Source organism: Mesoplodon densirostris, chromosome 1 (genome assembly GCF_025265405.1).
Source record: "Mesoplodon densirostris isolate mMesDen1 chromosome 1, mMesDen1 primary haplotype, whole genome shotgun sequence".
Taxonomy (NCBI): Eukaryota; Metazoa; Chordata; class Mammalia; order Artiodactyla; family Ziphiidae; genus Mesoplodon; species Mesoplodon densirostris.
The window spans coordinates 53,456,050-53,481,755 of record NC_082661.1 but is presented as its reverse complement, the minus strand read 5'-3'; the positions used below and the strand labels follow the sequence as shown (position 1 = coordinate 53,481,755).

The window sequence follows — 25,706 nt, the reverse complement described above, 5'->3', positions numbered from 1 at the left end:
CTAGGAATATTAACTCCAAACTAGTAAAACATGTTAAGATGTCTATAAACTTAAGAAAATACACTGAAATATTATTATGATTGTATTAAGTGTGTTTGAGAATTGTGAGAAGTCTTTTCCTTGTTTTACCTATTATGATCCCATTGTAGATACTTTTGTAATCTAATAAACATGCATAGTAAAAATGTATAAATATACTTGCTGACTCTTCTCTAGACTCATTCCCATACAGACATCTGTAAGGCAGACACCTCTTCCTCCAAATATTCTGTGCTATCATACAGTTTTTCTTAATAAGCAAGTCCAGACTGCGATCCAAAAGATCATCTGATTCCCTGTTTGCCCTGACACCACTGGGCCCATCCCAAAAAACACAGGGAAGGTTTGTCAAACTACTAACGTTCCCACCACAGCATTTTGTACATCTGCCCCTGACTCTTCATCTTCTGTTCTACTTCCCCTGCTTGTGGGGCTGGGGATATACCCTGGCCTTCTCAGCTGTTCTCTGCTGCCTAGCCTGTGTTGAAGGCTGTCACAGTTGGGTTACTTATCCACATAACACATGACACTTAAACCTTTGTCTCCCATCAGTCATTCATGGGTTTCTGGGAGATGGTCATCTCCTACCTGATTAGGATGATTGTAGCATAGATTGTTGAAGAGGTAGTTTAGTGCAATGGTTCTTAAGGTGTGGTTCTTGGGCATTATTCCTCCCAGGAACTTATTAGAACTACAAATTTTGGGGTACCACCCAGGCCTTCTGAATCAGAAACTCTGGGGGTGGTGCCCAGCTAGCTACAGTTTGCTAAGCTCCCCAGGTAATTCTAACTAAAATTTGTGAACCACCGCTCATCTTGATCTGTCCTCTCACCTTTAACCTCAGTCATAAGCAGGCTTCAGACTCTCAGAGGTCAGACTTCTAAGGATATATATAATATGTATATACAATATATTTATATTTAATATTAAAAGCTTTTCTATATATAGCTTGATGTGCCTGATAGAACTAATGTGACATGATAACAACCAAGTAAATGAGGAAATTGGGATAAAGACTAAACAGCAATAAGGAAAATTAGATGAACTTGGGAAATATTCATACACAGCAAGCCCCCAGTAACCTTTGCAGAGGAAGAAGGGAAGGGTGACAGTATTAAAGAGCTGCTAAAGGAAAGAGAAAACATAATCACCTCAAGTCTTTAGAGAATCACAAGATAGCAACCTAGCAGTTTGGAGAAGCATAGCTCTTTCTGATTTTTGGAACAGAGATGTTCCTTTCCTAGATCCTCATATGCAGACTATCGAGTATGTAGCATTTTCTCCAATTCCCACATACAAGCTGTTAGGAGACATTTCTTTTTTTTTTTTTAAATTAATTAAAGAATTTATTTATTTTTGGCTGCGTTGGGTCTTCACTGCTGCACGTGGGTTTTCTCTGGTTGCGTCGAGTGGCGGCTACTCTTCGTTGCGGTGCGTGGGCTTCTCACTGCGGTGGCTTCTCTTGTTGCAGAGCATGGGCTCTAGGTGCACCGGCTTCAGTAGTTGCAGCAGGCGGGCTCAGTAGTTGTGGCTTGTGGGCTCTACAGCACAGTCTCAGTTGTTGTGGCGCACAGGCTTAGTTGCTCCACGGCATGTGGGATCTTTCTGGACCAGGGCTTGAACCCGTGTCCCCTGCATTGGCAGGCAGATTCTTAACTACTGTGCCACCAGGGAAGCCCGAGGAGACATTTCTTGTACCACCTCTCGATTTAGCTGATGGCATAAACCCCAAAGCGAATGTTAGTAACTGCATTTCTTGAGGGATGTTCTTGAGGGGTGTGTTCAAGTGTTCAGTCTGGTGTTTGCCTAATGACCTGACTTAATCCAAAGATAAATCATAGAGTGTTTAGTTCTAGTCTTTCTCTACATTTTAAACATACATCTTATCATCCAAGAAATTCAATCTTTAACTTTATGGGTTGATTTTAAACATGACACTATTTTCCAAATATAAATGTATATTATTAAGAGAAGTCTGGTTCTACAAATCAGGCATGCCCCCTCATATCAGTCTGGTAATTTCTACTCCCTTTCCCCTTGGAGTATCACTGATCTGGAGGCATGAAAGAAATGGGTATTTCTCAAGAAATCCTCAAAGTTATTTACTGCAGTGGAGCTGTTGATAAGCATGGCCCACAGGGATTTCAGGTAAGTCTATTGCCAGACAGGGGAACCTCCAGGGCTTTTACATCCACCTAGACCAGGGAGGCCTCCAGGGGCAAGGGCACTTAAGCCAAGCCATCAAGGAAGAAAGGAGGGGAAGAGAAGGCCTATGGCTGATGGAAGTCCCAGAGGGCAGGAGGACCTGGCTTCCGGCAAAAGAAACCCAGATTGATTATGTCATGAAGCTGTTTCCACTCTCAGCACTCCGGTGTGCCTATTTCTTCCCCTCAATCTCAGTAAGATCCGGCAGAGTGTTGGTTCTGGCATTACCCAGAGCAAGCACCGGAGGGCAGGTAACAGGGATGGACCTGAAAACACAAAATGTTAGATCTGTCCACTTCACCGAAATGTGGGAGAGGAGCCCATGTCAGTCCCAAAGCTAGACTACTCCTAACTTTTCGGGGTCAGGAGGTTTAGTTGACAGGTTTGACCGAGGTAAAGAGGCAAATGTTGGTCCAGGAGGCCGGCTATAGGTGGGTCAGCCACTAGGCTGGCGTCACAATTTGAGCGAAGGAAAGGCCTGAGTCAGGGGGCAGAGAGGCAAGGTCAGTGGAAGGGGGCGGGTCCTGAAGTGGGGGCGTAGCCTGGGAAAGGCTGGCGAGAGGGCGGGGGCGGTGCCAGAAATGGGCAGAAGCCGGAGTCAGGCGGCGGGGGCGGGCCCAAAGGCGGGGCCTAACCTCGTGAGGCTCGCGCCTGCGCAGGGCGTCCCGGGGGGGCGGGGCTGCGCGCGCGCGGTTCGCGGGCCCCGGAGGGCGGAGTCCAGGCGGGCGCCGGCCGAGGGAGGGGGTGCGGTGGGTCTGGAGTCCAGCGTTCCCTCAGGCCGTGGACGTGATGCTGGCTGCTGTGGGTCGGGCGGCTGGGCCAGCGGGGATGTGACGGGCGGCCCCTTGCCTCACCTGCCGTCCTTTGGCCTGTAGGTCGCTGGGCGACCCGCAGCCGGGCCGCGGCTGAGGAGGCAGCGCGACCTCCGCACGGTGAGAGCCGGGGTCGGGGCGGGAGCAGGGGCCGGAGTCGGGGCGGGGCGAGTGCCCGCGGCAGCCCTGGGCAGGGGGCGCGGTCCGGGGCCCAGGTCCGGGCGCCCGGGATAGGGCCATGGCGTCCTCCGGCCTCCTGCCCTCCGGAGCGACCCTCTGGAGTCTCCGCGAGCCGCCTGAGGCCAGGCAGGCGTGGAGCGGGGAGGTCGGACGCCCCTCGCCCCTGGGGCTGTGACAGGCATATCGGGGCCCGTGGGCCGCTGCGGCTGCGGCCCTCTCTCTCTCAAGGAGAAATCAGGGCGAGGCTGAGATACCCAGTGATTTCAGAGCCAGGATGCTAGTGAGGGATGATAGGGAAAGTACCAAGGACCGGGGTGCCCCGAATGACTGTGGGTTTTTTTGATTTTTTTTAAATTACTGGGCCCAAACAAAGACACACCCTAAACACATCCTGAGAGAAAACTTTGGTGGACCACACCGTTGCCATAGGTTCAAATGCTTCTTCTCTCTCCTTTTTAGACATCTGCTATTTTTATGCATATATATATATTTTAATGCACCTACTTTTTTTTGTCAGGCAAAGGGAGAATGACTCCTTTGAGGGAGCATTTGACGGCTAAGCTTGAGTTTGAATTTCAGTAATTGCAAATTCATCTTTGTGGGCTACCCAGCCAGTTAGGCTTGCTGTTCCTAGACTAGGCCTGAACAGTGTGGAAATTACTGATGCAGGGACTCTTGGTAGTCCCAGATTGGAATGTCTGTGTCTCACTCCCATTGGTGAGATAAATGGAGCTTAGGCTTCCCAAAATAACCTTTTGAAAGGCATTTCTTTTCTCCTTTTTTTCCTGAGCATTAAAATATTAATGGAACCTATTAATTTTGCCAGTTTTTTTTCTTTTTTTCTTCTTAAGCATCATCTTTTAGACTAGTTTTAAAGAGAGTTTGGTTGTGGCACCTCTTCTTTAACCAAAAGGCATTTAGATACTCGCCTTCTGCAAAAGATGGTCACAAAAAACATGTCTTATCTGTAATCAGTATATGTATTATAAGGATATAAACATTCCTGAATAGTTTACCTGAAGTCAGTCTTAGATGTCATTACTGTTTGCCTCTCTTAATTTATTACTTAGTATCTTTAGTATTTTCTTATTTGCTTGTTTTCTTTAGTGTTCTCAACAACACTGATGTCAAATAATCTTTAGGTAAACACACACTTTCTTGAACCCTTTAGCTGTAATTCATACTGTTTTACTTCAGTGTTGTACTAATACGCCATAGTAAGAAACTGCTAGAAGCCATCCTGAACAGCAGGAACTCTCCATTTAAAAAAACACAACAAGGCAATTTATTGTACCTTTTCACATCCAGACCTGCATTTTCTGTTTGTTGTCTTGACTCAACTTTGATTGGGGAAGAAGGGGGGACTTTGGTTTCATGTTTAAAAGTCCGGCAGTGACTCTTCATAATCTGTATTTGATAAAAGTCAGAGTCCTTCACAATTTCTCGTACTTGTCTTTGTTTCTCATTTCATCTTCTACCATTTTGCCTGCCCTCTCTGAACAAAGACTACTTAGAGTTCTCTGAAGATGTCATCTTCCTTTGTGGTTTTACACTGTTGCTTCTATTGAGAATTCTTCTCCATCTAGTAAACAATTTGCCCTTCAAGACCTGACCAAATTATCACCTCTGAATCTTGTCCAGACATCTTATCTCACTTGTCTTCACTGATCCATTAGTACATCGTACATTCTGCAGTTAGTACTTGTCAGTTGGTAGTTAATGATTTGTTAATATGTCTGTGTCCACCAGACTTTTGGGCTTCTTAAGGGAAGGGACCTTTGCAACTCTAACACATGCTGTTTTATGGCACAGGTGCTCACAAACTGTTTACTGAATGAACTTTTGAGGAATGCTCCTAATCTTGAATATAGTTTATAGGTAAAGTATGTTAACTACCTCTTTCAGTGTTAGAAAACTTAGAAGAGGTGACTGCACAAGGTACTTTAAAATTTCCAGGAATAAAGTCAAAATTGTTGTTGCTGGTTAGGAATGAAACCCCACTTATGACAGAAAAAAACCAATATGTTTTATGACACAAGAATAAAATGAATATGGCCAGTAAGTATTGCTGTTTCTTTAATTTAGGACTTTAAGACAAAGAAATTTGCCCAAGGTCATGCAGGTAGAAGGGGACAGAACTGGGTTACAATCCAGGTCTTTTGACCATCTGTGTCCTTGCCCCCAGTTTCCTACTTCTAAGTCTTGTTTTATAATCAGAGTGGGAGATTTTGAGAGAGTTGGGCGTATATTGGTTAAGGTCTATTAGTAGAATATTGAACTTGAAAGAATTCATAGATTATTTGTTTCACCTTTAAAAATTTTACCCATTAAATGACTGAAACCCCAAAGGGCAAGAAACTTACGTGAAGTTACTCAGAGTCACTTGTATCCCACATCTCCTGATGTCACACTTGTGTATTTTTCATTATTCCATGGTGCTTTGGGGGAAAATGAGGAAGTTGTCAATTTTTAGAGGGAGAGCAAATCAGCTTCCACTTTCAATCTCTTTGGCTGCTTAACTGCCTGCTGCTTCTAGGGTCTTAGAGCCCTTGAGGCTAAGAAACATGATGATTCATTTGAGGATGTAGGAGAAACCTAACCTCCACTATTCCATTCATCTGGGGTTTTTGACCTCATTGCTGGATAGAGTTCCCCTTAATAAGTGGCTTCTGCTCACCATATGGAGACCCCCACATACAGTTACCTTTTGATGGTAAAATGAGATTTAATAAAATAAGGTTACAGCTGGCTAATAGCATGGCTAAAATTACATGTATCGCTAGTCTGTACGTGAGAAGAGCCTATCTGATTACTTCTATGTGATAGGTTTTTTGGAAAAGAAAAATTGTGGTTCTGTGCCTTTGAAAAGTTAGTTTTGAAATGTGTACTTCCTATGGGAGGCCTGATCAATTCCAGCAGACAACTTAATGGTCAGAGAAATAAGGAAAAAAAAATAAACTTAAAATATTCTCTTATTCATTTCTCATCATATATACATGATTTTATACTGTAATCACAGCATAAATATAGTTCAATATTTGCCTTCATATTTAATGTTTTCTTACTGCTATAGTTTTTATATATCTAAATTATTATACAGTGTTACAATAAGTTGATTTATTTACTTATTTATAATGATTGGACACCTAAGCCGCTTCCCAGTTTTCACGGGATGCAGTTAACATGGAGATGTCCTTTGTTTTGCTTCTTTCCTTTAGGCTAAAGCCCCAGGAGGGGGATTATAAGGTCAAAAGGTATGAAGGTTTTTGTCACTTTTGAAAAATACTGCTAGGTTTGTTTCTGAAAGGTAGTATTTTTTTTTTTTACTGCTTCCAGCAGTTTGGTTGACTAGTTTTATGTTTTACAGGCTTTTGTTTTTAACTTTTTTTTTTTTTCAAATGGGTATAAGGGTACCTGCTGTCTAAGATCACTATTTACAATAGAAAAGGAAGTGCAGTATTTCTCTCATTTTATTTTCTCCTTTGTATGAATTGTTTGTCCTTTGCCCATAAATTTACTGGACTCTTCTTACCAATTTTCGTTAGTACCTAGCATCATAAATATATTATTCTCTTGAAATATGTTTGTGCTCTGTTTTATTTTTATTGTTGTAGACTTTGCAGTTTTAAAATTATTAAAATCATTGACAGCAACAACAACAAAAAAACTAAAAAAAAATCATTGACAATTTTTTGTGTGTGATTTCATCTTTTGATTGTGAGGTCTAAGAACAAATGTCACTCTACCATCTGATGCATATTTTTATTTTCTTAAGCTTCTCTGGTTCTTTTTGTTATATGTATATATCTTTAACAATAATATATGCAATTGAGATTGCATTTAATTTTTGTGGATTTTATACTACAGAGAATCACATTCTTATAAATATGTAAGTGAGTTTCCATTGGTAAACTGCTGCCTTTTTTCTTCTTGAACTTGAAGAGGAAACAAAGCAAAAGAAAACTAGTTTTTTTAATAAATGGATACTTGTTTTTTAATAAATTATAGTAAATTTAGACAAAAATTTCATGAAAGCAGTTTTTGGTTAATTGAAGTTTTTGTTGTTTTAGTATTAACTAGAAGATCATTTCTGATTTAACTTTTATTGTTAATCATTCTAAAATGTACGAAAATAAAACCTTGGTTATCTTCTTCCTTTGGGAGTAGGACATTCTAGACAGATGAGACAACCCTGGTGTAGTAATTAACATTGATTGAGTGCTGGTTACTTTGCTGGTACTTGGATAGAATTTCTTACTTAATCCTCATAACAACCCTAAGATGTAGGTTCTTTTCATATCCTCATTTTGCAAATGAGAAAGAGAGGTAAGGTGACCCGCCAAAGGTAACACAGCTAGGAAGCATCGGAACTAGAACTCAAACAGCCTGCTTTTAAAGGGCTCTATTTGAAAAGTATATTATATTACCTTATTTTCTCTGCTAAGGATTTGAACGTTATCTCTTAGGTACTGGAAAAATATTAGATGTTTCAAAGCAAGGGGATGATATAGTATGTTATATGTTTTAGGGAGATGGCTGATGTGGCAAAGTGGAAATATATTGAATTGTGTTTCTGATAGGAAGTCGTTGAAATAGGTCTAATGAGAAATGAAGCCTAAACTGCAAGTTGGAAGTGGAGATCAGGGGTATTATGGAAAGCTATGGGGCTTAGTAGCTGATAAGAGAGTGGGAAGCTGGAGTGTTGATTTCCACGTTATCAATTAGGGTACTGACAGATGAATATGCGCTCACAGCACTTTGTTATATTTCTTTCATAGCATTGACTGTGATTTATTGTACCTAACTTAGTGACACATCTACCTCCCCCACTGGGTTATGTACTTGTCAAGGACAGGGACTGAGTAGAAAGCATGAGCTAATACAGGATGAGCTAATTCAGGAAGATGGCAAGAGACTGAACTGGGGGTAGGAGACACCAAATCACCAAAATCAAAAAGTGGCTGGAGGAAGAGAAGCTATAGAGAGTGATAGTTGTCAGAGAGAAGGGGGAAGAGCCATCAGCGCAGGATTAGAAGAGGAGCCTTAAGGACAGGGAAGTATTAGCACAGAAGTAAACACGGAATGCTACCTCACGCTACAAACAGTTTTGGTTCGTGTGCCCTACTGTGATTTGCTGATGGCCAGTGGCTGTATGGCGTTAAATCATCTTTCCTTTGTTACTGACCTCCCCCCCGCGCCCCCTTTCTCAGAGTATCCTGTGCCCACTTTTAGCTTCTACCATCTTCTTGCTACAGGTGCTGATGCTGGGGCGTGACTCAGCCTATAGAGAGCAACCAATCAGAACGCTCCTTTCTTTTTAAGTGAATTGACCAATCAAGAGTATGATAGGTGCAATCTCTGAGCTTTTAACTCTTCTCTGCTGAGTTGATTGCCTTTGAATGCCCGCAGAGTTACCTCTCTGACTTCTAATTGGTTATTTTGAGATTTGGAGCCATTGGGAAGCCAGAGAATTCTTAAAGCCTGCATCCATGAAAGTGAAAGATTTTCACCTTTTCCGTGCTGATCAGTAAGTTAGTTTGAAAATATTTAGATCATCTTTGAGGATTGTTGAACTTAAAAATGCCCCAGGACCATCATTCCAAATAATTAAGAATCTCTCTTCTCTTTCTATAGTTCTGTCATTATCTAAGGTGTGGGAATTTGTTTTAAATTTTAAATTTCCTCGGTCAGTTCGTAACTTCATGTCTGTTTTTCGAAGAGTCACTTAGAAAAGGAATTTGTGCATGATTTCTTCTGCTACCTTTTGCTTCAGAGCATCGTTATCCTTCACTGTCTGTGTTGTCCTTCCTTGTGTTCATCTGCCCAGTTTCTTCTGTACTTGGTAAGTAGAATAGGAAGGGGGGAAAAGAGAAAAAATATGGGTAATTATTCCTCTCCCCCGCTTTTCCATGGTTGTTACCACTCTTCCCTCCCCCGTTACTGCTCTCAGCTGTCCATTTTGGCATGGTCTCCTGCGCCATCTCTTCAATTCTATGTATGGTAATGGGAGATGCAAGACAGCTCTTTAGCTGAGGAATGCTGGATTTCTCAGGGTTTTGGTTCTTCTGTGGTCTCTGTTTTGGTGTCATATTGAAGAGCCCAGGTGACATCTTGTATCTTAACAGGTGCTTTCTATTTCCTGGCAATCTACCTCTCTTTAAAATGGAAAAAAATAAATCCAGGTCCTGTTTCTTTGAATTCTCTCTCTCTCTCTCCCTCCCTCTCTTTCTCTCTCTCTCTCTCCCCCTCTCCCCCCCCAACCACACACCTCCCTCCCCCCATATCAAGATACCATATCTCTTGATGACAGATACCCTAGTGCATACACTAGAGAAAATGAAGATAGGCAGACACCAGAAGGTACTTTGAATTGTTGTTGTCATTACATTAATGATATTTGGTTGCAGCCTGAGTGCTTTGGGGAAATTTGAGAGCTTTCTCTGACCATTATGTCTTGGCAGCCAGTGTTAGGGTTGGGAGTTACAATTTTCTCAGAAGACCATACCTTAGAAAAGCAGGGACTATTCATAACAGCTACTTAAGTGTGTAGAATGGGTCTGGTAATATTTTGGTCTAACTTGGTAGGCCAACTTACAGGAAACATATCCAGGTGGTATTTCTTTACAGGGAATAGGGAGGCAGGGATGACCATTTCTTCTTCCTTCTTTTATTTTTATTTAAACATTTTACCTCAAGCTTATTTTCTTTATTTTAAGATAGTCTGGACTTGTCAGCCCTTATTTATTATTGGCATCAGCTAGACTTGTAGACTTGGCCATTGTTGTGGCCACTTTTGCAGTTGACGTTTTTTTCACTACTTGAGGATATCTACACTGTAAGTTTCCTCAACCCAGGCTTTGAGACCAGATCTTGAATCTGGATTTTCCTCATTCATGCCATCTTTCCATTCAACAAATACCAGCTGGGCACTTGCTAGTAATGGTGCAGTGAAGAAAACACATTTTCTGACCTTGTGGAACTTATATTCTAATAATAAGATACAGAAAATAAACAAGTATGTATGCAGTATGTCAGCTATTATACTGCTGTGGAAAAAAACAAAGCAACATAATGTGGAAAGAACACACGGGGGATGCTGCAGTGATCAGTGGTGAGCAGAGATGTGGAAGAAATGAGGTTGTGATCTAATTTGTACAGATATTAACGGAGAGCATTTGAGGAAGATGGAATAAGAGTGCAGATGTCTTTTGTCTGAAGCATGCTTGTCCTGTTTGAGGAGTCATAAGTAGATGATTGGAGGCCTTGTGAGGAATGATTGGTGGAAGACGAGGCCAGAGAGGTGGGTGAGGGGGCCAAAGGGATGGTAGTGGGAGTGCAAAATAGATCATATATGGCCTCACAGGCCAATGGAACTTTTTGGCTTTTACCCTGAAAGTGGGAAGCCATCGATGGATTTTGACTTGTTTTAAATAGACCTTTCCACTGCTGTGTAGAGAATGTCATAGGCGGGGTATAATGAGATAATTCAGCAGGCTTCAGCAATAATGCCGGGTGGGAGATGATGGTGATTTTAGGCAGGGTTAGGAGAAGTGCTCACAGTCCATTTTGAAGGCAGAGCCAACAGAATTTGATGGTCGATTGGATGTGGGTTGTAGGTTTTGACCTGAACAACTGAAAGAATGGAGTTGCCGTTTACCGAGATGGGGAAGACTGCAGGAGAAGCAGGTTTTAGGGGGAAGTAATGAGTTCAGTTTTGGATATGTTAGCAGCCCAAGTGGAGATACTGTCTAGACAGCTGGGTATACATGAGTCTGCATTTCAGTTCAGAGGAGGGGCTGGGGATATAAATTTCCAGTCATTGGCATAGAGATAGTATTTAATACCATTAGAACTGATTAAGATAATCTAGGAAGTGAGTGTGACTGGAGAAGTCAGAGACTTTGCCTTGGGGTCCTCTAATGAGAGAGAGGGACCTGGAGAGAGAGTTAGTGCTAGAGCTAAAAAATGAGAGTAAGAAGCACCCTCCAAAGGAGGAAAATTAAGAGTGAGTGGTTATCTCTGAAGCCAAGTGAAATGTTTTAAGAAGGGGGAAGTGAGTGATCAGTTGTGTTGGCTGCAGTTAGATCGACGACTAAGATGTGACTTAGATTTAACAATATGAAAATCATTGGTGGGAATTCCTTGGAGGTCCAGTGGTTAGGACTCCGCGCTTCCACTCACTGCAGGGAGCATGGGTTCGACCCCTGGTCAGGGAACGAGGATCCCTCATTCCTCGTGGTGCAACCAAAAAAAAAAAGGAAAATCATTGGTGACCTTAAGCTGTTCATGGTGGATTAATGGAGATGAAAACTTGATTGGAGAGGGTTTAAGAGGGACCTGTAGGAGAGAAATTGGAGACAGCCAATTTTTTCAAGGAGTTTCAACTGAAACTGAGGAAAAACAGGGTGCTGGCTGGAGGGGATGTGGAGTCAAGGAATTTTAATTTTTTTGAAAGATGGCTGCTTTTCTAGTATATTTGTAGCTGATGGAATGACCCAGTGGAGAGAAAAAAAATTACAGGAGCTATTTCTTTGAAAAATAAATGAAATTAATTTTATCCTTAACTGTGACCCTAAGGTCTGGCATTATCATATATGTGTCCTTATGTACTGACCTATTTTTTTTCCAAATGAAGACAGTAGCTAGTGGAGATAGGTATTAAAGAACATCCCTTCCCCCTAATTTGGTGAATTTTCATCAGTTCAAAACTGTTGTTTTTATATGTGGGTAACAAAATTTTTAATGAATTATTAGGAATCCGTTAAATAATCTTTGTTGTTGTTGTTATTGACCAGTTTTTCTCTGGTAACTTTTTACTGATTATCATTTTCAGTAGTTTTGCACAGTGCTAGTAGCCATGTGGTAGGTTCTAAATTTGGATTTGGTAATCTCTGCCTGCTATGGTAGTTTTATTATGAAGTATCTTTTTTAAAAAGAAAAAAATTTTTTTAAATAAAAAAACCCTTTTAAATTAAAGTATAGATGAAGTACTTCTAAGGGGAAAATTTGGTGGCCACTCTTTCCCCCCCCTTTTTTTTTAATGTCCCTGATTGTACTTTTACTGTAATTGCTTCTGATTATTGAGTTGTTATCGGAGATGAGTTCTGAAACTCATGGTTCAAAGCCCATATTACAGTTACAGCACTTTATGTACCTCTTTCTGTGGTTCATTTATGTTTCGAGTAGGTAGTTGTCAGTATTTAGTGCTGGAGCGTTATTGCAATTGCTTCTTTTTTTTTTTTTTTCTTTTTGCGGTATGCGGGCCTCTCACTGTTGTGGCCTCTCCCGTTGCGGAGCACAGGCTCCGGACGCGCAGGCCCAGCGGCCATGGCTCACGGGCCCAGCCGCTCCGCGGCACATGGGATCCTCCCATGCAATTGCTTCTTAATCTTCAGTTTTCCTCGAGATTTTCTTCCCTTAGCCACTGCTACTGACTTTTGGATTTCTGAAACAAGTTTTGTTATTGCTTAAAAATCTTCTGTGGCTCTGCCCTGTTTTTTGCTTCTGCATCTCCTGCCTGCACTTGCACTCTGCCTTAGGGGATTTGTAGTACTCCTTAGGGCATTCTAATGCACATCTGATGTTTCTTACCACAGGACTATAGGATAAGGGTCAAATTCCTTATCAGTGAACAGAAAGTCTTCCATGAGCTGTGCCATGACATCTCTCATGTTTCCATGAAGATGAGAAACTCTTTTTGACATCTCCATGCTTTTGCACATACTATTCCTTTTGTTCCAGAATACCATTCAGCTTCTTAGCTATCTTGTTAAATCACTTCATCTTTTAAAAAGCCCAACATAGGTGTCTCCTCTTCCAGGACAGCTTCTAGGTCTATTTTCATCATGCCTCCTCTACCCATCCACCATTATATTCTCTGTTCTGTGTTACCTGTGTTTCTTTACATTTTGCAGTGACTTTGTTGTAGTATTTGCTGCATGTTACTTTATTTGCTTTGTGTCTGGTCCCCCTGAGTTCTATTGTAACTCAACAAAAATTTTTTGGCCTCTTCCTGTGTTCCTGTTTTGTTAGTTCTAGTAATGAGAGGCTGAATAAGAGAGGGTCCCAGTCCACAAATGATTATGATGCAATGTGATGAGTATAATAATATGATTACTTTAGAAAATTTATTTTATTTTGTTTCTGTCTGCGTTGGGTCTTCGTTGCTGTGGTCTTCGTTGCTGTGCGTGGGCCTTCTCTAGTTGCGGCGAGTGGGGGCTACTCTTCGTTGCAGTGCATGGGCTTCTCATTGTGGTGGCTTCTCGTTGCAGAGCATGGGCTCTAGGCGTGCGGGCTTCAGTAGTTGCGGCCAGCGGGCTCAGTAGTTGTGGCTCGCGGGCTCTAGAGTGCAGGCTCAGTGGTTGTGGCGTACAGGCTCAGCTGCTCTGCAGCATGTGGGATCTTCCCAGACTAGGGCTTGAACCTGTGTCCCCTGCATTGGCAGATGGACTCCCAACCACTGTGCCACCAGGGAAGCCCTATGGTTATTATTATACTCCAGTCCACAGATGATTATGGTGCAATGTGATGAGTATAATAATATAGTAATAGTGGAATATCTAGGGCACCCTGGGATTAGAGAATATCTCTCCTTCATGTATCTCTTAATTCTTACTTTGTCTACTGCCAGCCTCTTTCAGGCCCTCATTACTATGTTTAGATAATTTTAAGACTGCTTAATAGCTTGTAACTCTCTTGTCATTCCAGTTCATCATGAATGTTGTCACCAGGGTAGTTGTTTCAAAAAGAAAAAAGCAAAGCTACTTGTCTTTCTTCTTCCTCACAGAATAAAATCTAAAATAGAATAAAATCTTGAATGCAAAGTCTTTGGCCCAGACTTCCTTTCTTGTCTTCTGCTACATGAACTTTCCATTCCAGCAAAACTCTTCTACATTCTATTCCAAATACACTTCGCCAAATACACTTCGCACTCTTCCTTTTTTGTTTCCTTCTCCCAACAGTGTTTTTATTACTCTTGCTTCCTCTACTTGTTGAAATTGTATTAACCTTGGACATAGTTCCTAATTGTTAAATCCTGAGTGAACCATTTAGCTGATCGTGCCCATGTTCTCGACACCCTCTTTTTCTTGGCTTCCATGATATGACTCTCTCCTGTTTCTTTTTCTTACCTCTTCTTTCTCAGCTATCATTACTAACTCCTGTCCCTTAATGTTCATGTTTTCCAAGGTTTCAGCCTGACTTTTTTTTTCTTCATTGTTATGCTTTCTTGAACACATTATTTTTTGTTATCTCATATCTGTGTTCTTTTATCCACCCTAGTTTCTCTTGAGCATTCCAGTCCTTAAGTTTGCTATTTAGAATGGCTACCTGATAGTTCAGCAGAAAACCTGAAATTTAAAACATCAAAAATTAGTACATGGTCTTCTCCAGACTTATGTATTCACTTCATTTCCTGCCATGGTTAGTGATGCTGCCAGTCACTCAGTTACCCAAATTATAAACCTGAGAATCATCTTGACTTCTGTTCATTTTCCTTTGCCTGTCAAGTTCTGCTGATGGAGCTTTTCCTTCTCCATTCCCCTTACTGTTTTCTTGGGCCAGGCTCTAATATCCTGAGTAGAGCATTGTAAAAAAAAAAACAAACCCTTTGAAAGTAATTCTTCTGCTTGGTCCTGGGTATTCTACAGGAAATGCATGTTGGTTGTATCTAGTAGGAATGTCAAAGGCAAAATAATTTTGGATCTGCCACCCTAGAATAGTGCTTGAACCATTAAAGGTCAATTTCCTAAATATCTCTGTTAGGTGATATTGTTAAGAAGTAGTTTATGCTTTTTACAAGAAATTTGCTTAGGAGTTAAGAATATGATTTGTAAGGATTAGTGGGGAAAAGCAAGAAAAGATATATGGGTAAGTCCCAGAAGTACTCTTATAGGACATTTTTTTAATTAGCTAGAAGAGAGATTAAAACTTTGAAAGTAACAGTTGGTGCTTTGTGTCCAAATGCCAGTTAAAGAGCAATTAAGTATAAACCCTGCTTTCCACTTATACCAAACCACCCAAGGATCTGTGACCATACTACTATCTTTCAGGACTCCTTACCAGTCTTGGTACCATACTACCCCTTGGCTCAAAATGCCCACTCACCCACCTTGATCCACCTTGGGAACTCTCTCTGAAGACTTTTTCCTTTCTTAGCTTAACCCTTAAGCAGGAAGATCTTGAGGTTGTGAATAGATGAAAATAGGAGCTTTAGTGTGGGGAATTGTAAGCTAATATATTTGAATAGTACCTTGAAGAAATGCTGTTTAAACTGTCAGCTAATACCCAGAAGAGACTCCTGATATCATTGTTGCATGTTCCTGGAAGATGCGGGCCTAATATGGTGATGCTGCAGATGTGGTAACATAATCCCTGTACCTCTGCATCATCTAATATGATTCATAAGCACAAGTCGTTTAGTATTGAATCGCCATTTTCTGAACCCAGATATAGTCATAGAAGAGCTCTTTAGTTACTTGAATTTTGTCTTGGTTTGCTAACAGAATTTGTAAAATTTTGTAGAATTTGTCTTGCTTGTTACATTTAAAGAAGTCCAGGGCTTCCCTGGTGGCGCAGTGGTTGAGAGTCCGCCTGCCGATGCAGGGGACATGGGTTCGTGCCCCGGTCCGGGAAGATCCCACATGCCGCAGAGCGGCTGGGCCCGTGAGCCATGGCCGCTGAGCCTGCGCGTCCGGAGCCTGTGCTCCGCAACGGGAGAAGCCACAACAGTGAGAGGCCCGCATACGGCAAAAAAAAAAAAAAAAAAAAGAAGTCCAAATTTGCAGAAGAAAATATTTTAAAATTTGATCCTTTATATTCTGGATGATTTACCACATATTTCAAAATAATTGAATTTTACATGTTGTGAATATTTTGCAAAAGTATTAAGTATATTTTTATTAGCCTTTGCTGTTGCTACATTGTGATCTTTGTTTACTTTTCTGATAAATGTAGAGTTTATGAGGCTGGCACTATATTCTCACCTGGAAATTACCTTGGAAAATCGATTTGAGCATTCTGTATTGTAGCATTTTGAAGTTTAGAGTGGGGTGTGTATATCATTTTGGTTTATATTGTTCTGCCTAGGGACCTCCCTTGTGGAGGAGGTAAGAAAGAAAGGAAAAAGTCTTCAGAGAGAGTTCTCAAGGTGCCCAGGGTGGACCAAGGTGGGTGAGTGGGCATTTTGAGCCAAGAGGGTAGTATGGTACCAAGACTGGTAAGGAGTCCTGAAAGATCATAGTATGGTCACAGATCTTTGGGTGGTTTAATGTAAGTGGAAGGCAGGGTTTATTAGGTAGTTATGGGAGAGAGCTGCTGCAAAGGAGTAAAAGCCAGATTTTGAAGGCTTTTGTAATCTTAGCTGCATTTTCTTACTGTCTGTTTGGCTATGGACAGATCATGTGATTTTTCCAAGTTTCATTTTGCTTAAATCTGGAAAATAAGAATAATGAAAATATCTACACTGTAGGATTGTTGTGAGATTTAAATGAGGTAATGCAGGTACCTGGCATACAACTTCTCAGCAGCTGTCACCTGCTGTTGTTAGTACTGTTTTAAGGTATTTGTTCTTTGGAGGACCACTGAAGAATTTTAAATTGAAGAGTGACATGATCAGATTTATGATTTTAAATATCAACTCTGGGAAAACTATAGGGATGAATTGAAGGGGAAGAAACTGAAGGTAGGGAATTAAGGAAATTTATGCTAGAATACTGGTTCTAGATGATAAGATTCTAGATTAAGAAATGAGGTAGTGTTGGAGAACACAAGACAGAGTTGAGAATTATTACAAATTGACATGAGCATTGTATTCCACGAGTTGGAGAGATCTAAAGGAAACTAGGAGAATAGACAGCCATCATATAGACAGAGTACCTAGATGAGTAGGAAACATTGTATTCTCCTACTCATAATAAGAGAGTGCAGAAGAGGATGGTTAGAAGCAAGTACTTGCCATTGCCAAGGAACTAATGCCTGAGCTGGGTTGCCTGCTGTTCCCCAGATGGGGCTGGAGGGATTGGGCAACTCTGGATGAGTCCAGAGCAGTAACTTTGGGCAGCACACGGGGATTATATGCCAAGTGTCAGAAAGCTCTCATGAGTGGAGGAGAGAAATGACGTAGACCACAAGTAGACCTTAAGCAGTACCAGGCATGAAATAGAGAAAGAGCTAGTTCCTAAGGGGTTGGAAGGACAAATTGACAGTTTTGTGGTATATTTGGATTTTCTAAGTACTAAAAGAGGATCAAGCCCCACTAAGGACTCACCTAAGTTTTGTTAATTTTACAAGCCCAGAAGTATCCTTCAAGCATTTGGTATTTTAACATTTGATAGTGAGACATTTTGCAGTATTACCATGTAGTCATTTTGGATAAGGATGTATTTCTACTTTATAGTTTCGTTTTTGAAGTACTTTATGTGTTTTCTCGTTTAATCATATTGTGTCTGGCAAGTTTAATTGTAGTATTTGAAAACTACCTTTCACAGTAAAATGATTAGTTTTTAATTTGTTTACTAAGTTGCTTATTCTTACCTGACATAATTTTACTTAAAGTTTCTTTCATAATAGAGAACAAAGTTCTGTCTAGAATATTATGATATGTATTTTCTTGTCACTGAAGCGTTCCTTGCGTTGTATTGACCAGTTGCCAGCGTAGGTTAAATATAAATGTACTTTGATTTTAAGGTGTGGTTGATACTCAGGCCTCAGCCTTTAGCTTTTTTTTAGTCATAGTTTATGAAATTATTATTTGTTATTGAAGTAGTTATGAAATTATTATTTGTGTTACTGAAGTAAACACGATTTGGGGATTGTGCATAGTGTTATTAATATTTTCAGTTCTTTATCAGAAACCCCTAGTTGCTGTGTCTTATTTGTTATGGAACTAGAGGAAGACTCTTTCTACATACTGCTATGTCCAAGGTAAAGAAAAAAACCAAAACACCTTTTTACTAGAATTGTAGTCATAACATATTTAGATTCTTCAGTAACTTTTATTTCTTCCCTCAGCTTTTACTGAGTGTTTTTTCCTACATCTTTAAGAATTAAAAAAACCTAAATATGTTGTGGTCCTTGTTTTTATTTTTATTTTTTTTGCGGTACGCTGGCCTCTCACTGTTGTGGCCTCTCCCGTTGCTCCGGACACGCAGGCTCAGCGGCCATGGCTCACGGGCCTAGCCGCTCCGCGGCATGTGGGATCTTCCCGGACCCGGGCACGAACCTGCGTCCCTTGCATCGGCAGGCGGACTTTCAACCACTGCGCCACCAGGGAAGCCTGTGGCCCTTGTTTTTAAGGAGCTTCCAGTCTAGTAGAGAAAGCAGAACACATGTAGACATGATTTTTAAAATAAAATAGTGTGATAATTGCTGTACTTAGAGAGGTATGGGAATGTTTAGGAGGAACACTTAATCTAGGTAGAGAACACATGATCATGCTGATTCTACAGTGAGGTTTATTGCTGTATGTTACATGAAAAGAGAAGATACAGAAGCAAAGAGCTGTCATCTAGCAGCCTGATATAAATCAGGACATAGGACATAGAACATTCCAGAGAGCAGAAATATAGATATTGTACTTCATGTGAGATTGCAGATTGCAAAAAAGCCTGTTCTAGTCCTCACCTCTTGTCATGCCATATCTCTGTAGAGCTGCTGTGTATGTTTCTTGTCTACCTGATGGAGACACTACTCTGGATAATGGAAAAGACAAGGTGGCTTGTTGGGGGGAAATACAGATGAGATAGGTTGAAAAGAATTGGAAATATTTAGCATGAATAAGAAAAATCTAGGACTGACTGCTTAAAATTTTTTTTTTAATTTGGAAATTATTTCATACTCAGAAAAGTTACAAGAATATGAGTAGTATAAAGACTGAGTAGTCTTTATTCAGATTCACCTATTGTTAATATTTTATGCCATTTGCTTATCATTTGCTCTGTCACATATGTACACATATATGTATATGTATACATATGTCTGGATACATGTATATGTTCTTGCACGTGCACACATGTGCGAAGCATTTGAGAATAAGTTGCATACATCATGATACTTTACCCCTAAATACTATGACATGTACTTCCTAAGAATAGGGGTTTTTAAAAAGATGTATACTACTCAGCCTTAAAAAGGAACGAAATTGGGTCATTTGTTGAGACGTGGATGGATCTAGAGACTGTCATACAGAGTGAGGTAAGTCAGAAAGAGAAAAACAAATATCGTATATTAACGCATATATGTTGAACCTAGAAAAATGGTACAGATGAACCGGTTTGCAGGGCAGAAATTGAGACACAGATGTAGAGAACAAACGTATGGACACCAAGGGGGGAAAGCGGCAGGGTGGTGGTGGTGGTGGTGTGATGAATTGGGAGATTGGGATTGACATGTTTACACTGATGTGTATAAAATGGATGACTAATAAGAACCTGCTGTATAAAAAAATAAATAAAATAAAATTCAAAAATTCAAAAAAACATGTGACCATGGTACAAACTACTTCACTGAATTTAACATTGATAAAATAATTTAATCTACCATTTGTAATCCAATTTTTAAAAAATTGACCGAGTCTCTTTTATAGCATTAATCCCCTTCCACAGACTGCCTTTTAAAGAGCAAAGAATGAATAATGAGAGATTTTTGGTAGCATCATGGAGACTTAAAAGTTGGATTCCCCTTTTATTCCATATGTCTTTCCCCCAGTCTTTGCATCTCAGAAAATGGCAGCACCATTAGAACAACCGTTAGTTGTTGCATTTAACCTGTCATCAAGTGCTATAGCTCCTATCTCCCCCCCCCCGACCCATTCACCTTGAACTCCTTTATTCCTTTCTGTCCATCTACTTCAACCTGCCTATCTGTCATTTCTCATCTGGATTCCTCCCTACCTAGCTTAACTGATTTCCCTGCTTCCATGTTTTCTCCCTTCCAATTCATTCTCCACATAACAGCTGGAATAATCTTTTAGGAATGAAAATCAGATTGCGTCACTCTCTTGCTTATGACCTTCAGTGCCTTTTCATTGCGCCAGAGTGCTAGCTCCTCTTAGTACAAACTAGATATTATCCCTCTGAGGTGGCTTCCTTGATGCCCAGTCTGCTGTTTTCTGCTATAGCATTTCATTGTTTTCCTTCATAGGATTTAGGATTCATAATTATTCGTTTACTTGTGTGTTTTTGTTTTTTTCTTTTTCTGTTTCTTGCACTAGACTGTAATTGCAAAAACCATAGGGGTCATGTCTGTTCTGTCAACTTTTGTATACCTAGTACCTAGCATATTGCTAGGATCATAGTTAGGTCATTAATAAATATTTGAATACACTAGTAAAAGGAAACCTGGGAGGTTATGTAGTTCTACTGCCCACCCAGTATGAGTCTGCACTATCTCTGGCAAGTGATTATCTAGCTTGTTTTTGAATGCTTTCAGAGATGGACATCTTAGTGTTTTATGTAGTAGCCCATTACCTTGTTGAGTAAATTTTGACAGTTTGAAAAGTTTTCATTATTTTGGACTGAAAATACGTTTCTGTTATTTCCATCCATTGATCCTAGTTCTGCCTCTTTTTGACACCTTAAGCTACTTGACAGCAATAATAATATAGTCTCATGGTCTTGCTAGGCTAAAACATTTGTAATTACTTTGCTTTTCATCATGTAAGGTGGTTCTTCACCCGTACCCCAGGGTAACCCTAAAAGTGGTATACTGAAAGATAAAGATGTTCATAATTGGTCCAGTAATTTGTGGTAGAATAATTTATAGCATATAAATTCAGTGTAATATATTGTAGCAATTAAAATAACTATAACTATAGAAATGTGGGAAATATTTATAAAATAATGATATTTAAAAAGTAGAATACTGTATCTAGATATTTATCATAGCCGACTTTGGTGTGTAGATGTAATTGAGAAGGGAAATAAAGTAATGAGAACAGTTGTGTTAGGGTAGTGGATTATAGGAAGAAGTTTTTAAATAAAAACTAGCAATAGTTTATAGTAATAGTTTAATAAGAAAGGAGAAAATGTACTGCTCATAATGTCATTCCAACAAGTGTTAAGTGAGACTTCAGTAATCTGCATTAACTCCTGATTTACATGATGCATTTCTTTTAGTGTAGTCTAAGATTGCCTGTGTGTGGCCTTATCACACTGTTAACTCTTTTGAGCTCATCAACTAAAATTGCTAAAGTTAAACTAAGGCCCCAAATTTATTTCCTTGAGATTTAAAAACATTTTAATTTTTCTGCAGTAATGTATCAAATTGGCGTGGAGACCTGAAATAGACTGAATGACTTGAGGGATTGTTTAGGGTATTCTTTCCTGTCTAAATTATTTCTTGAAGGTACCAAAACCTTAGACTGCTGGTATATTATTTGAATGTTTTCTACCAATACTACAATTCTTACTATCCTGAAATAGGTTACTATTTTAATATTTTCAATTAAAACTAATAAGTGGTAATTGTAACTAAAGTTTAGAAAGTTTTTTCTGAGAAGCTTACTTATATACTATAACTAGCATATTTAAAAGCAAACTTAAAAATAACTCCATACTTTGTTTTTACAGAGAAAAGTCTTTAGAATTGAATTATAGTAATTTTCAAACTTAAAGATGTTTATTTAATACTTGGAAAGCTATTTTCTCACAAAACCATTATTTTATGTTTGTCAACCCAAAATAATAGACAGTAACACCCTTGGATATTAATAATTAAATCCAGAAAATAAAATTGATTGAAATTATGCTTTTTAATTGATATGTGAAGAAAATCAAGTTTTGTTAGATGAACATTAAGGAGATAGGTGGACATTTAAAAAGAATGAGGAGCTTGAGAGCAGGATTTCTGTGTTACTGTTCTTTGTATCTAGTAATTTGCTGTAAATGTTGTTGAGTGAATTCTGAAAGAATTTCTAGGTAAGAATTTCTACAAATTTCTAGAATTTCTAGGTTTCTTTTCTGTGTTAGAAAAGCTGGCTCTGTGGTCATCAGACTCTGAGTGGAAATTCTCTTAACTTCTCTGGACTCAATTTCCTATATGATCTGTAATTTCCCAATTCCAAAGTTCTGGTTTATTAAATTTAAAGTACACTGTATGACAGAGTGGCATTTTTAAGCATATAGAGATTGTTAATAACACTTTTATTTATTATATCTAATTTTACTTTAAAATCTTTTTCATGATAAGAAGCCATTTTTAACTGTTTATCTAATTTTCAAGGCTTATCTGTCTTCCTCAGGCACGTTTTGTGATTTATAAGTGGAGTGAAAATAAACAGGATTTTTTTAAAATTTATTTTTGGTTGCGTTGGGTCTTCATTGCTGCATGGGGGCTTTCTCTAGTTTTGTCAAGTGCGGGCTACTCTTCGTTGTGGTGCACAGGCTTCTCACTGCGGTGGCTTCTCTTGTTGCAGAGCACGGGCTCTGGGCGGCGCGGGCTTCAGTACTTGTGGCTCATGGGCTCTAGAGAACAGGCTCAGTAGTTGTGGCGCACAGGCTTAATTGCTCTGCGGCATGTGGGATCTTCCCGACCAGGGCGCGAACCCGTGTCCCCCGCATTGGCAGGTGGATTCTTAACCACTGCGCCACCAGGGAAGTCCCAACAAGAGGATTTTTTGTTTTTTTTCTCTGAAGTAGTAACTGGGCAAGAATTTGAAAAGACAGAAGGAGAGATGGATAAATACTTGGTTTTTAAGTTTGTGTATAAGATTGTGCTGTCCATTATGGTAGCCTCTAGCCACGTGTAGCTTTTAAATTTAAATGAGTTAAAAGTAAATAAAAATAAAAATTTATTTCCTTAGCTACTGTAGTCATATCCTAAGGCTCAAGAGCCACTTGTGGTTAGTGGCTACTGTATTGGACAGGGCAGATATAGAACATTTCCATTATTGTAGAAAATTTTATGGATAGTGCTAGAATAAGAGATTGTATGGAATGGGATTACTCACGAGAGTGGAGACAGACAAAATGGTGACTTGTGTGCATACATTCCTTTTAAGCCTAAAGAGGCTAAATTTTGAAAGTGGGGTGAGGGAGAGGAGGTGTGTGAACAGGGCCCCAAAGACATACAATTTACACTGGCCATCAGGTGACAGTGTCTACTCAGGTCTGGGGAAAGGGGAAGAATGAGGGGAGCAGTCCTATGGATGAGTGGCAGCCAGTGCGCAAGGTTTGTTTTTTATATACGCAAAAGTTTGTCGGTAGGGTCTTTACATTTTAAAAGTTTCTTAGATGTTGCAATAAAATGTTTTATGCTTGTGTATTTTAAAACTTATAACCAGAACATTTTACATGCTGCACGCACATATATACACATAACTGAAACTAAAGTGTCATGAAGTACTTTCACTATGTATGATGCCTTCTGATATTTTCTGTTCTGTTCTTATTGCTGTATATGTAGGAAAGGTATTGATTCATTATTAAGTAGGGAAAAACTGCTTTTTTAAATAAATAAACTGCTTTTTAAAAAATAAATCTAGTTTCCAAAATATAATATAAAAATGACTCCGTGAAATGTTGCAAAATTAATTTTAAAAATCCAACTAAACATTATAAAAACTGCTGAAGCTGTAACTGTCTTAGGTTCTACACTGGTTTTCCTTATACAAAATACAAAGGCAAAAATGTTTACATAAAATAATTACATTTTATAGTACTGTTTCAGGTTTGAAAAAACATTGCAGGCAAGTTTATTACTCTATGTCCGCTGAATGTGACATGTCTTGTTTCTTTGGTCTGACAAGTAAGACCATTACTACACACAAATGGAATCACTTACTTCACATGAAAAGACGGAGTCTGTCACCATTTTACTGTCTTTAATCTACCTTAATCTTCCATCGGCGGCTTGATAATAGCATTCAGATAAAGCCTTTTGAGGTTATCTGCAACTTCTGTCCTCCTTTGCTGGCATTTTCCCTCACAGTGGTCCATTCCAGTATTATTTTGTCATTCACCTCAAATAGTATAATTATTTTTCACCTTCAGACGGTTTTGATTTTGATTTCTCAATTACATCAATCAGAATTTCTCCTTGCTGTTTTTCTTCTTCAAACAATCAATGCCTACATGTATTTGTGTACTCTTCCAACATCTCTTTGCCTTCTATTTGTTCTCTAATAAGTTTTAGATTTCCCTGAACTTCACCTGCTACATCTTTGCAAAATGTCTTCCTTCATCTGTCGTCTTGTCTCACTAAAAATTTCCCAGTTGTCATTTTATAGCTTCGTTTTTCCTTATTTGTTCCATAACTTACTTTTAATGATGAAGCTGACAGTATCTCTCCTTTTACTTAGGATTTCTTTCCTAAACTGCTTTTAGAACTTCTGTCTGCATCATCTGAATCAGACAGTTCTACTTCCAGTGTTCTTATGTCATCTTCCTGTTTAGAGAATTGCTTTTCATTTTCCTTTTGTTGATTTCTTAGCCACCTCTAATTTCTTTAGGTGGTAAGAAGTATCTTTGACTCAGCGTACAAGAGACTTCCGTTCTTTTTTTGGTTGCAGTAGTTGTCTGATTTGCATTCCTTGTTCCATTTTCTTGGCTTAAGCTATGTTTGCATAAAGAGTTATTTTAAGATACAGTTCCTACCCATGTTATAATTCATTGTTAAAAAAGTGAATTTTGGGGGGCTTCCCTGGTGGTGCAGTGGTTGGGAGTCCACCTGCCGATGCGGGGGGCGCGGGTTCCTGCCCTGGTCCGGGAGGATCCCACGTGCCACGGAGCGGCTGGGCCCGTGAGCCATGGCTTCTGAGCCTGCGCGTCTGGAGCCTGTGCTCCGCGACGGGAGAGGCCACAACGGTGAGAGGCCCGCGTATCGCAAAAAAAACAAAAAACAAAAAAGTGAATTTTTTTCTTACTTTGATATTCTTGAAAAAAACTGCAATTTGTATATTATTTATTTTCAGTTCTTCAGAAGGCTCTAGTAACTGTTGTCTCCCCCTGTGGCTACATTTTCTTCTCTTATTGGAGTTAAATTGAGCATCTTTTTCAGCTTTCTATTTTCAGTCCCTGACCCTTTTCATCATATTCTTTTGTTTCCCTGAAGTGTTGATTTCTTCAAAAAAATAGATTATTCATTGGGTTTTTTTTCATTGAAATTGACTTTACTGTTACTTTGAATAATTCTTAAACATTTTCTCTTATCTATTCTATACAACTTTTACATTTAAAGAAGAAGAAACAGATTTTCTGATTTGTGCTCCATGAATAAGTTTTTGAATATTTTTCACTGTTAAATTTGATTGATTCCTTCCCCATCCATTACAAAACTAAACAAACACATCTGTTACATATGCTTTTCTTGCAGTTCGCCCAGGATGTTGGCCATCTCGTCCAGCACTAGAGAAGGTATTGGGAAAAGAGTGGAGTAGTCCATTCTATTCTAGTCTTTTCAGTTACAACAAAACTTGCTTGTCATAAACCAGTACATTGATATCATGATCAGCAGTTGGAAAAACACAGTATATTG

The 25,706-nt window shown here is 39.5% G+C and overlaps 1 protein-coding gene across 8 annotated transcripts in view; it reads left to right on the top strand.

The window, feature by feature from the left end:
* The first annotated feature begins 2,947 nt into the window (after window positions 1-2,947).
* Window positions 2,948-25,706, top strand: part of CCSER2 (coiled-coil serine rich protein 2) — a 146,779-nt gene continuing 124,020 nt past the window's right edge. For 5 of the 8 annotated variants that reach the window (XM_060103404.1, XM_060103359.1, XM_060103394.1 and 2 more), the window contains exon 1: window positions 2,948-3,176. The gene's annotated coding sequence lies outside the window, so the exon portion shown is untranslated. Of the gene's footprint in view, window positions 3,177-18,074; window positions 18,159-25,544; window positions 25,586-25,706 lie in introns of all 8 variants that reach the window. The other 3 variants (XM_060103377.1, XM_060103386.1, XM_060103368.1) reach the window with 3 other exon arrangements.